This window comes from Hipposideros armiger, unplaced genomic scaffold (assembly GCF_001890085.2).
Source record: "Hipposideros armiger isolate ML-2016 unplaced genomic scaffold, ASM189008v1 scaffold_288, whole genome shotgun sequence".
In the NCBI taxonomy this organism is placed as follows: domain Eukaryota; kingdom Metazoa; phylum Chordata; class Mammalia; order Chiroptera; family Hipposideridae; genus Hipposideros; species Hipposideros armiger.
In genome coordinates, this window is record NW_017731638.1 from 1,872,706 (window position 1) to 1,884,371 (window position 11,666).

At 43.9% G+C, this 11,666-nt stretch overlaps 1 long non-coding RNA gene across 1 annotated transcript; it reads left to right on the forward strand.

Moving 5' to 3' along the window:
• The first annotated feature begins 22 nt into the window (after positions 1-22).
• Positions 23-6,311, forward strand: LOC109391298 (uncharacterized). The gene is made up of 2 exons (XR_002125776.1): positions 23-2,903; positions 5,132-6,311. It is a non-coding gene; the product is annotated as an uncharacterized LOC109391298 (long non-coding RNA).
• The last annotated feature ends 5,355 nt before the right edge of the window (positions 6,312-11,666 follow it).

An 11,666-nucleotide genomic window follows, 5' to 3' on the forward strand; every position in this document is an offset into this window, starting at 1 on the left:
CCTCCCCACCCGCGGCCCTCACTCGGCGCGCAGGGCTCGCTCCGGCCCCGCCTCCCGCGCGCTTAACCCTCTCGCCGCTGGGGACGCGCCGGGGGCGGGGCTGGCGAGCGCGCGCCCGGGACCCCTCAGCCCGGGCGCCCCTTGCTGCGCGCCGGCGCTGCACCCCATCGCGTTCTCGGCGCTGCGGCTCGGCCGCTGCCGGTGCTGACCGAGCAGGCCGCAGGGGACGCGGACGCCTGGCCCTGTCCTGCCCGGACAGGAAGTGGGCCCGGGTTTCCCACTCCTCGGCTCCCGCTCCTTCCTCCGCGGGAAAGGAAGGACCGGGAAGGCCGCGGGTCCGCCGAAGGGAGGGCCGAGCAGCCGGAAACTCCCGGGGTTGCCGGCTGTGCCCCTGGGGCGCTGAGAATAGTCCAGGTTCGCTGGAGCGAGGGAAGCCGCACGCCGGCCTTCTCGCTGTCCGCAGCGCCCTACATGGAGAGGGTAGATGAATAAACGGTTAATCAAGTATTTCTGGAGAGCTTGCAGTGGGGTAGGCATGATTCAGATTGCTGGGATTATGCAGCAAACAAACCAACAAAAAGACTCTGCCCGGGGAGCCTGCGTTCCAAATGGGGGAGTAAATGGATGGGTGCAGTTTTGCTCCCTAACTTTTGAGACTTGCGCTAGTGTGAATTCGTTTTACACTACCGAAGCGGACCTTCAGTACTAATTGACCTGAAGACGTGGAAAAATAAACACCGAAGAAGAAGAAAAAGAACTTCCTCGTTATATTTAATATTAAGTTTCAAAAGTACTCCGGGAAAAGACAAAATGTAGTTTTCATACTTTAATTTATATTGGCAAATAATTGGATTTATCCCCATCGGGAGTAAAAGAGTCAACTAAACACTTTTTAGATGTACAAAAAATACGAAATGAACAAAGAACTATTCTTATTCACGCTTTTATTAGGTCCATAGTTATCTCACTTCTAAGTAAATACAATTTATTTAAAATGATACAATGTACGAAACGTGATTGAGACTTGACTTAAGGAGTTCCTAGATCAATTTTACATCTTAAGTTTCTTGACTCTTCCATATTTAGCATACTGTCTCCGGCCTTTTGTGCCTTTAACTAAGTTAAGAAAATGAGAGCGTGATGCCTATGTTGGACTAAACCTCATTTAACTTCAAGGCTGACCGTCCTTAAAGTTGGACCTTAGTGTTATGAGGAACAGAAAGATCAAGAACAATGCAGCATCTCAATTTTCCAACTGTGAAAAGGTGTTGTCAACCGAACTTAAATGAATCAGGAGGTTTTGGCTAGAAATAAATGATAAAGATTTATTCAAGCGTTTTGGGGTTTGCAAGCCAGAAACAACTGGGCAATATCCAGAGTGTTCCCGAAGAAGAAAGAAAAGCTGAGGGTTCTTACAGTACAAAGTACATTCTTGAGAAGAATCAGTCCTTCATCCTTAGCCTCTGGAAAGGTCTGAGATGGTAATCCTCTAAATGACCGGTGGTCTGGATAGTGGACCTGGATCGAGTGGTCTGGATATGTGAACATTCTTTCCTTAGTCCTTCAAGGGGAATTGGAGGGTTAGCTGAAGGTTTGATGTATAGCCAGGCATTGATGCAGGACTGGAAAGCGCAAAAGTTGAAGCTCCCAGGCTATGAAACAAGAATAGAATCATTTCCTCATACGTCAACCTACTTGGTTTTAGTAATTTAGCAGCTTGATTTAGTGATTCCATTTTATCTCTTTATTTCTTAGTATTCAAATTTTCAAACTGCAGCCATTTCTATTAAGTTGAACCCTATGAAATTGGTTTCTTTATATATCAAAACTGGAATACCAGCATTTCAGATGGTGCAAACTTATAGTTCCCTAGCGTTTCCCCACAAGCATTTATAAAGGATATTGTGGTGGGAATTTCTTGCAAAAGGTGGGATGTAGTCAACTTCTTAGCACTAAGAGTTTAGGCTGAAAGTCCTGGGAGACAGTTAGTTATTACACCTTCACATTTATATGTAAGAAACCTAAAGTAAATAGCTTAACCAGTGCCCATATTGCTGACTGCCAGCCCTGGGCCCTTTCAAATGTAAATGAGCAATTAGACATAGGGTTCTTAGATGCATAGTTTGATATTTCACTACCTTGAAACCCTATGGAGGAAGTATTAGATGCTTACTTCACAGCCACCTCTAAGTAGTTTCAAAACCATCTTCAACCCAAAATGGATCTCTTCCCAACCCATCTCATCCAATTAGTGATGGAGCCTATGAATTCTTACCTCAGAATCTCCCACCAACTCCCACCTCAACCATTTTTCATCTGGCCTACACTCACTACCCATGGATACCCTGCCTCTAATATCTTCCCCTTCAACACGTCATTCCATTAGAAATGCCTATTGAGCACCTACTAAGTGCCAGACACTGTGCTAGTTACTGGAGACAGAAAGATAAGACAACCCATGTGTCACAGTTTTAAAATACCATACGCCCTCAAGTTCTTTGATATTACTTCCTTCAAGAGGTGGCAATCAATCTCCCCTCCCCCTTGAGTGTGGACTGAACATAATGGCTCACTTATAACAAATAGAATATGGCATAAGTGACGGTGGAACTTCCAAGACTAGGTCATAAAAGGTATTTTGGTTTTCTCCTTTTTCTCTTGTCTTGGATCACTTGCTCTGGGAGACGCCAGCTGCCATGTTGTGAGAATACTCAAGCAGCTTTATGGAGAGGTATAAATGCAAGGAACCAGGGCCTCCTGCCACCAGCACTAACCTGCCAGGCTTGTGAGTGAGACATCTTGGAAGCAGATCCGCCAGCCCCAGTCAAGCCTTCAAATGACTGCAGTCCCAGCTGACCTCTTGACTACAACCTTGTGAGAGACCCTGAGCCAGATCCAGCCAGGTAAGCCACTCCCAAATTCCTGACACAACAATTGTGAGATAATAAACGTTTGCTGTTTTAAGTCACTAAATCTTGTCATTTATTATGTAGCAAGAGGTAACTAATAACCCCACTGGAGCTTATGATCTTTTAGAAGAGACAGAGGCATCATTACAATTCATTGTAATGATGGTGACTCAAAGAACAACTTGAAATATATAACCTATGTGTGCAAAGAAAAGGTAACTTAATTCTGTCTGGGCCATAGGAAAGAGGACATTTGGGCTACACCTTTATCTAGAAGGATTTTACTGACAGAGGATGCAGAAACGGGGTAGGGGATGAATTATGAAAAGTTAAGGTAGAGCTGGATTGTAATGGTTTTGAATGTCACGATATAAAGAATTGTAACTTTCAATGGATACATATATGTCATCATATTGTATACTTTAAATATCTTACATTTTATTTGTCAATTATAACTCAAAGCTAAAAAAAATAGAAAAAGAGGAATTGTGACTTTTTTCTGCAAACAATGGAAAGGAATTGGAAGTTTTTAAGCATAACCAAATCTGTCATTAGAGACATGTAAAGAGTTAATTAATTATATTTGGTGACTGCTTTAATATAAGAAATACAGGAGTTGGAGGAGTATAAACTTTGAGCTAGGATGACAAAATGATGATGAGATCATTCAAAAAAAAATAAAATGGACCAAGTGAGAAAGAGTAGGCAAGAGAGGAGAAGAACATGGCCTCAGCTTTGAACAAGCTGGGCTTGAGGAGTCATGTGACATCCAAATCAACACTTCAACAGGTCACTTGCAAACTGTTGGATTGGATTTAGAGAGGAAGAACCAGAATTAAAGGCATTTGTAGTTCATCTGCAATGGGACTGTTGAAGCCATAAGGTTAAGTAAGTGTTCCCGGGAGAGTGGGCTGAAATAAAAAAAAAAACTGAGAGGTCAACATTCTAGGGAACCCCAACACTGAGAAGGGAGGAGGAGGAAAAGGAAAGGGTGGGGTGGAGGAAGCCATGACACACACATTTCACAAGGGCAGGTTAAATCAGACTGGATGAGAATAAGATGAAGCCCCTAGATGCAGGCATCATGGCCTTTGAGAGCCCACTCATAACTGGACATTGAATGGACTTGACAGTGGGTAGAAGATGAGACAAGGAGGAGCAAAAGCAGTCTAATCTTTTAAAAGATTTGGTGAGAAAAAGGAAACTGGATGGGGTTTGGGTGATATAGAGAATTTAAGGAAGAATCTTTGAATTATATTTACTTTTTGAGATTGGAGCATGTTTGGAAATAGAGAAGAAACACTCAGGAGAGAGAAAATTTTAAATACTGAAAATACTAGAAATACGGGAGATCATTGCTGAAACCAAGGCAAAGACAACAGGGTAGCTCCAACAACAGGAGGAAGGAGAGCTCCTGAGAGTCTGGGGCAGGGACCTAGGAATGGGTGAATATATAGTTACGTCTAGAGGTGGAGGAGATAATAACCGGTCAGGTTTACATTGCACTTTATGGTTGCCCTGTGAAGGAGGCAAGACGGTTATTACCAACCCCTTCGTGTAGCTGTTCTGAGACACATGGATGACCAAGGGCCACATAATTAGTAGGTAACTGAATCAAGACTCAGACCAGCAGTTCAGCCCAATGTTCCCTTTGCTGGACCACACTGTACCCTTTCAGGCTCCCTGAAGCGTGGCACTGATCAGGTAGGCACCATCTGTCCCTCTCTGTGTATTTGCTCCACTCACAGGCCCTCGTTCCATGTCCCTTTGCCTAAAAGGTAACCATCCTTCAAGAAAAAGAGCAGGTGCCCCTTCCTTCACAAAGCTGTCTTCAAGGCACTGGAGGTGTGCACACAGCACCTTGCGGATACCTCTTAGGTAGCAGCAGGTTCTCCTGCTATCAGTGTGTTTATCTATGAGCTTTACCCCACTTCGGATGGTGTGACCCTTCAAGACTAGCATCCAGCCATTTGCCCTCATATTCCAACAGCATCAAGTGTCTCACGTGTTCTCATCAAGTGTTGGTCGAATGAATGATTGAATGAGAGATGCTGTGTTGTGGTTGAAATAAATGTGACCTCTAGCCCTAATAGGTGGAAAATGTATTTTTTTCACATTACAAGATGTTCTCCGTTAGTTCATTCCCAGGGATAAGTGATTTGTCGAAGGCTTGAGTCTTATTACCCTCCAACTTTGCCACTCTGTGTTTGCTTTTGTCTCAGGGTCGTCCCTTCTGGTTATAAGTGGCTGCAACAGCTCCAGGCATTCTATCCTTTATACAAGACCCAAAATTCAGACAAGAAGAGAAAGGACATTTGGAAGTGTGAAGAAAACTTTCCCAGAAACCCTGGAATCCCCTCATGCCTCATTGGCCAGAATTGCATCACATGCCATTCCTAAACCCATCATTGGCAAGGTGAGCAGAACTGACATGACTGGATTAACTTCACCAGGAAGGCATCCTCGGAGGCTTCCAGCCTCTTTTGAAGAGCCTGGCTATCCCTTACCTGATGGAACAAATTAAAAATTCTCATGGCACATTTGCTATAAAAATTCTCACAAGTGAATGTATGTAAGTAATATCTACAAGTTTCAAATGTGGCCACTAGAAGCATGCTGTTGGCTTAAATGTGAACGTGTCCTTGTGCATCAACAGCTCCCAGACTCATGTTCAACATACCCTGTGATGAAACCTAATTCGGTTCTGTCCTGCTACAACTCAAACTCCAAATGCGGGGATCTTTATTTTGTTTCTATCAACAGTGCCTAGAACAGCACCTGGAGTATTGTAGGGTTCAATAAATATTTATTAATTGAAAAAAAAAAAACCTGATGGCAAGAAAAAGGGGAAAGTTGGTGTGGAGCAGGCACCCAGGAGCATCTACATCATGATTTTTGTCAGGGCTTTTTACTCTTAATATGTTTGCTTCTTTGCCTCATAGGACACACAACACTTTTTGCCCCAAACAAGCCTTGCTTTCTGGTTCTGTACACTCAGCACATGAGCCTTGCAAATGACACAAAGCTAACAGTCACTGTTGGAGTGTCTGCCTGAAAGCTACCCAGCTTGACAAAGTGGAGTGTTCATGCTCTGGCAGTCCAGCATACTGTCAGGTTCAACAGCATCTTTCACCGAAGGATAAAACTTCACAACTATCAGATCTTCTTGCCCCCAATATCACAGCAGTTTAGCGGAATCAGTGGTGTTCCCAGGGCAGGATGGTGGGAATGGTCAGCTGGGGGAGCAGGCACCACAGGCTTGCACGGTCTGGAAAGAATTTTAAAGCAATGATAAACCTTTAAAGGCAATGTGGTGTCCTGGATAGAACCCTGGAACAGAAAAAGGACAACAGTGGAAGCACAGCTAAAATCCAAATAAAGTCTGTAGTTTGGTTAATAGTATTTTATTAATGGTATTTTCTGTGTTTTGATAAATGTTCCTGGTTATATGTAAGCTAAGTGAAAGGTAAATGGGGGCTTTGTATACTATTTTTGCAACTCTCCTATAAATCTAAAATTATTTCGTAGTTTAAAACATTTTAAATGATAAACTGACTAAAAATTTGTCTGCTTTTTTACTACCACCTTGACAATTCTAAACAATATTAGTGATAAAAACACTTTCTCCATCCCCAAAATCTTTGGTTCTAGGTTCTAAATATTTGTGGTAGTTATTGTTGAGTCTTTATATATACATATATATATATATATATATATGGTTCAACTTAGCTATTTTTTTATTTTTGCTATTTATTTTTAATAAACATTGCATTCTAATTGCAAGTTTTTCCTAGAAAGTCATATATAGAGTTGCCCTTGATAGTTATGGTCACACAACTATACACACGTTTGTTTTGAGTAAGTTCATATCCAACTGGAATTGTCCGACCTTATTCCCAGCACAGCCATGCCTCCAGCCCCAAGGTACTCCAGAATCTTGCATTTGAAACTCAAATTTGACACAGTGATAGCACAGTGATTTTAAAGATGAAGAAGCAGAACTTAATTTACTTCTGTCACTCTATGTGACCACTTGCCTCTTCTATTGTATTTAAAATTTAAAGCAGTGAAACAGAGTGCAAAATGCCATGCAATGTGTCATGACGATTTGGGGATTCTTTTTTTTTCATGTAGAGGAGCAGGGTGTTAAAAATGATTGGCTCCATGTATTAAATATATGCTGAGTGTAATTAAGATTCCAGGTATCAGAAACTACCTTAAAGATCATACATCCTCTCCCCTCATTTTAGAGACAAAGAAAGGAAGGCCCAGAAACTTGCTGTAGTCAATACGGATTTGGTGAGTTAGGATGAGGACAGGGCCCTTTCCCTCCCGGTCCAGTGCTCCCAGCACTGCCTCTGCATCCCATGCTGCTGTTCTTTGGCAGACAGACAATAACTCAGAAAAACCAAGTCCCTCGTCTAATGTCAGCTGGTGACTCGGTGGCAGAGTAAGACATGGGAACCAGGACTCCTGACAGCTCAGGGCTCTAACCACTGCTCCGTTTCCTCTTTCCTGCTCTCATTCAGCCAGAGACAGATACATTCCAGGTGACTAATGAATGTGCCACCTGACGTTCAAGTGGGAAGAGGGGGGCATTTTTAAAAAGAGACACGGCTCAGATTGACATTAGAAATGAGTACATTTCAGTCAGAATTCCCACAATCAAAAAAAAAAAAGACACTGAAATACAACATTTGGGGAGCAAGGAAACAATTTCAGACATTGATGTTCACTGCGTTCTCCAATGTGGGGGGCATCTTATGATAGACAGTATATTGGGAACGTAAACTGCCCACACAAATGTTTATCTTTAGTTTTTCTATGTTCAAGGAGAAAGCAATAATTATCAGAATGGCCCCTTGTGGTGCAGTGGGCTATCACATCGAAGAAAATTTCGATAGCAAGAACTCTCTGGAAAGAAGGCTTTCATGAAGGGCTGTGCCTGCCTTCCCAGGGCAGCTATCTCCTAGACTGGGTAGAAAGGCAAACACTATCTTGATTAAATTTAAGCACCTCCCTTGTGAACCTTTGTCATGAGTCCTTGAAATTCATCCTTTCACTGTTTCTCAGAACAGCCTAGTGTTCAGGAACTATTCACTTGTGAATTGTCAGGTGGGGTTCTTTCTTTGCATGGCTCCCTACCACAATAATTGGTTAGGGGTTCCTTGCTCCACACGAAACTATAATTGACCTCCTACCACATGCTTGGAAGGTTGATGGATGAACAGATAAATAGGTAGATGGTAAGTAGGTAGAGAGCTGGAATGGGTAGATTGGTGAACAGTTGTATGGGTAGGTAAATAGGTGAGTTGATAGATGTGTGGATCAATAGATGGGTAGATGGGTGAATGGAGGGCTGGAAAGGGGATGGTTGGATGTGTGGAAGAGTGGATAAATGGATAGGTGGATACACAAATGGATCAATATGCAGGAATCCGTACCATCCCATCTTTATATTGGTGCCTAAGGTAATTCCATAGTGAAGGATTCCCAAAAGGTTTCTGCTCCATGCAAGAGATATGTTCACAACAAAAGCTTTATTTAGATTGGGTAGAACTGTGCCTTGGGGTAGATTTTCAGGCCCTGAAAGGCCGGAATCATAGCTTTCCATCTATGTGCCTTAGTAACCAGCTCTTTCCCTGCCATGTAGTAGGTGTTGAGTGAATATTTGTTTATAAAAAATGAATGAATGAATAAATGAATGAATGAATGATTTGAGAAACAGAAGGAAAGTTCCCCCTAACCCTGAAATGTATCCCCGCATTCTGATTTTTTTGTGCTTATATTCCAACATTAAGATTTCATTCCTTCAGAAATCAATTATGTACCCAGAAAGTGTCCAGCGTTGACGCAAAATACTGCTGGGTGTTAAATGCACTAAACCTTTTCCATCTGTTTTCTGTAGCAGAGATTAGCTGGTCACATTGCTGTATGTCTTGATTCTTTGCTGATGAGGTTGGACATGGGGCAGGGCTAGAGGTTTCTTCGACTGGCCTGAAGTCAGAGAAGGCCCTCTGCAGGAGGAAGCACCAGGGCTGTGAGGAGAGACCCAAAGACTCCCCTCTCTCCTCATCTCGCAGCTAGCCCCTGGCTACAGTGCCTGCTCAGCAGCCCCTCCTCCTGACACGATGGGAATTCCTCACTTTGTCCCACCCGTTTCTACAAGCTGGGTGAGGCACTGAGGTGAGGACAGAAATGAACAGAGAAGAGGAAAAGTGAGAGCAAGAAAGTAAACATGAGAAGAGGGGAGACACGGGACAGTAAAGAGAAGAGAGAAAAACGAGAAAGCGAGGCTGGATAGGAGCAGGGGGTAGATTATATTTGCCGCACAATGCCTCCAGTAACAGTATCATCATTATCTTGCCTGAACAGATGTGCAAGGAATCCATCGACTCATTATACAACATGAAAATGGAACACGTTTCTATCAGCCCCAACGGAAATCTTGGCAGATGCTGTCAGAAGGTGCAGGCTGCTTCTGAGATGTGATTTTTCAATAGTGTATTCTGTACTTTTTGATTGGGGTTGGGAAAAAGAGGAAAAGGGCATTGATTGTGCTTTTTGGGTTTTTTTTTTTTTTTGGTTTTTTTTTTACTTTGAAATTCTTCTCTCCAAGAGGGTTGTGGCTCAGACCACACTGAGCTCCTTTGAATAGCCATGTCAGCATGACCCATGGTCTGGGGCTGGCCAGTAGTTTTCGGGCCACACTAAAACCCTGTGCCAAGGGCTCATTCCTTTGAAATAACTCCCTCTGCCCCATCTCAAGGGTGCGCTTTTTGTGCATCCCACCTCCCCCTACTCCAGCATTATCCAGAGCTCCCATTCCCCACCATGCGACTTCTTCCCTGACCTCAGTGTCCCTGTCTTGCTCTAAGACGTCTGAAGTGTGTGGTTCAAGCAAAGAGCATTTTGTTCCCAGCTGAGCAAGGCTCAGGGAGGCCAGCAGTGCCAGAGACAGGAGTGGGCACCGTTAGTCACTGCACTGAAGCCATGCAGTGTGCAAGTTCCCCATGACAAGCACCACCTTTCCCTGGGAAGGCGGCCAAGGCCTGGAGCCCTGTGTAGGAAATCCCCTGTGAGAGGCCCTTCCTGAGCACCACAGAAAATGGTTCTTTTCATAGGCTCTGAGTCCCCTTCCTTTCCAGCCGTAAAGGCCCACATCACATCCTCTGTCCTGGCCTTCCATACTCTGTTCACATGCCAAGTGCCCCCACCCAGGCGCCTCATGGCTCCTGCACCCCTTCCCGGTCCCCTCCACACTCAGCTGGCTCCCCCCAGCTTTCTCTGCAGAGAAAGCCTCCTCCTTTCCCCACTCGGGCTGCTGACTCTCCCTCCATCCCGCGCTCGGTGCCTCTCACATGAAACTGCTCTGTGCTGTGTGTGACCTAACATCTCCAGAGGCTCCTCTGGGGTTGAACAGAAATGATTTGTTGACTTTGCCAGATTAGCAAGGGGGGCAAATTCCACAGATGCTTCTGTCCCTAAGTCTCAAAGTTCAGACTTCCAGCTCGATAGCAGGAGTGAGGGGATGGAGACAGCCTAAGTCTGTGGGGGAAGAATACCTACAATAACAGTCACTCTTTATGGAGCACTGGCTAGCTGGCAGGCAATTGTCTAAGCCTTCCTCATATATGGAATCCTGTCAAAAGCCCTCTGCAGTAGGTACTATTACTAGCCCCTTTTCACAGAGGAGGAAATGGAAGCCCAGAGATGGTAACGAACTTGCGCAAGGCCCCAAGCTTGCGCAAGGCCCCAAGCTAGTAACAAGCAGACCCAAGGTGGGCCTGGGGAATGACACTCCTGCCCCCACCCCATTGCCTCTCCCAGCATGCGGGAGATGCGGATTTCTCTGCCTCTCCTGAGGTGGGGTTATTTTAGGCCAGGCATGCTCATTTCTCGTTTCCGTTTCCTAATCAGAAAAATGATGGCAATGACATGATTTCTTGGGGCACTTCCATAAGGGAATGCTGTGATATTTTTTTTCCTAATTATGAAGGTACTCAGATCTTCAAATTTCCTAGACTCAGTGCCAGCCCCAGGTAAAGGTATGAAATAGGTGGCAAAATTGATCTTCAGTGACCCCTGAAGTCTTCATTTGTGCAACAATTCCCTCCATCCAGACTAGGCATGTGGGGTCCCAGGGCAGAGTTCCGGGGTGGGTGCAAAGAGGGTTTGTTTGTCACTCAGTGACTTGGAGGACACACTGACCCTACACATCAGGAAGGGTAAACCTGAGCCCCTTATTTTTTTTAAAGTGTCAATAATACTTTTTGAAAGTTGAGGTATAATTGACATAACATTATATTAGTTACATTGTAATTATATTTGCATATATTTCAAAATGACCACCACAATACATCCAGTTAACACCAATCACCATACACAGTTACAAAGTCTTTTTTTCTCATGATGAGAACTTTCAAGATCCACTCCTAGCTTCTTTCAAATATGCTGTGCAGTATTATTAACTATAGTCACCCTGCTGTACATCACATCCCTGTGACTTATTCATTTTATAACTGGACGTTTGTACTTTTTGATTCCTTTCACTCATTTCCCTCACCCCCTACTCGCTGCCTCAGGCAACCACCAATCTGTTCTCTATATCCATGAGCTAGTTTCGTTTTTTTGTTTTTGTTTGTGATTTCACATATAACTGAGATCATACAGCATTTATCCTTTTCTGTCTGACTTATTTCACTTAGCATAATGCCCTCTAGGGCCACCCATGTTGTTGCAAATAACAAAATTTCA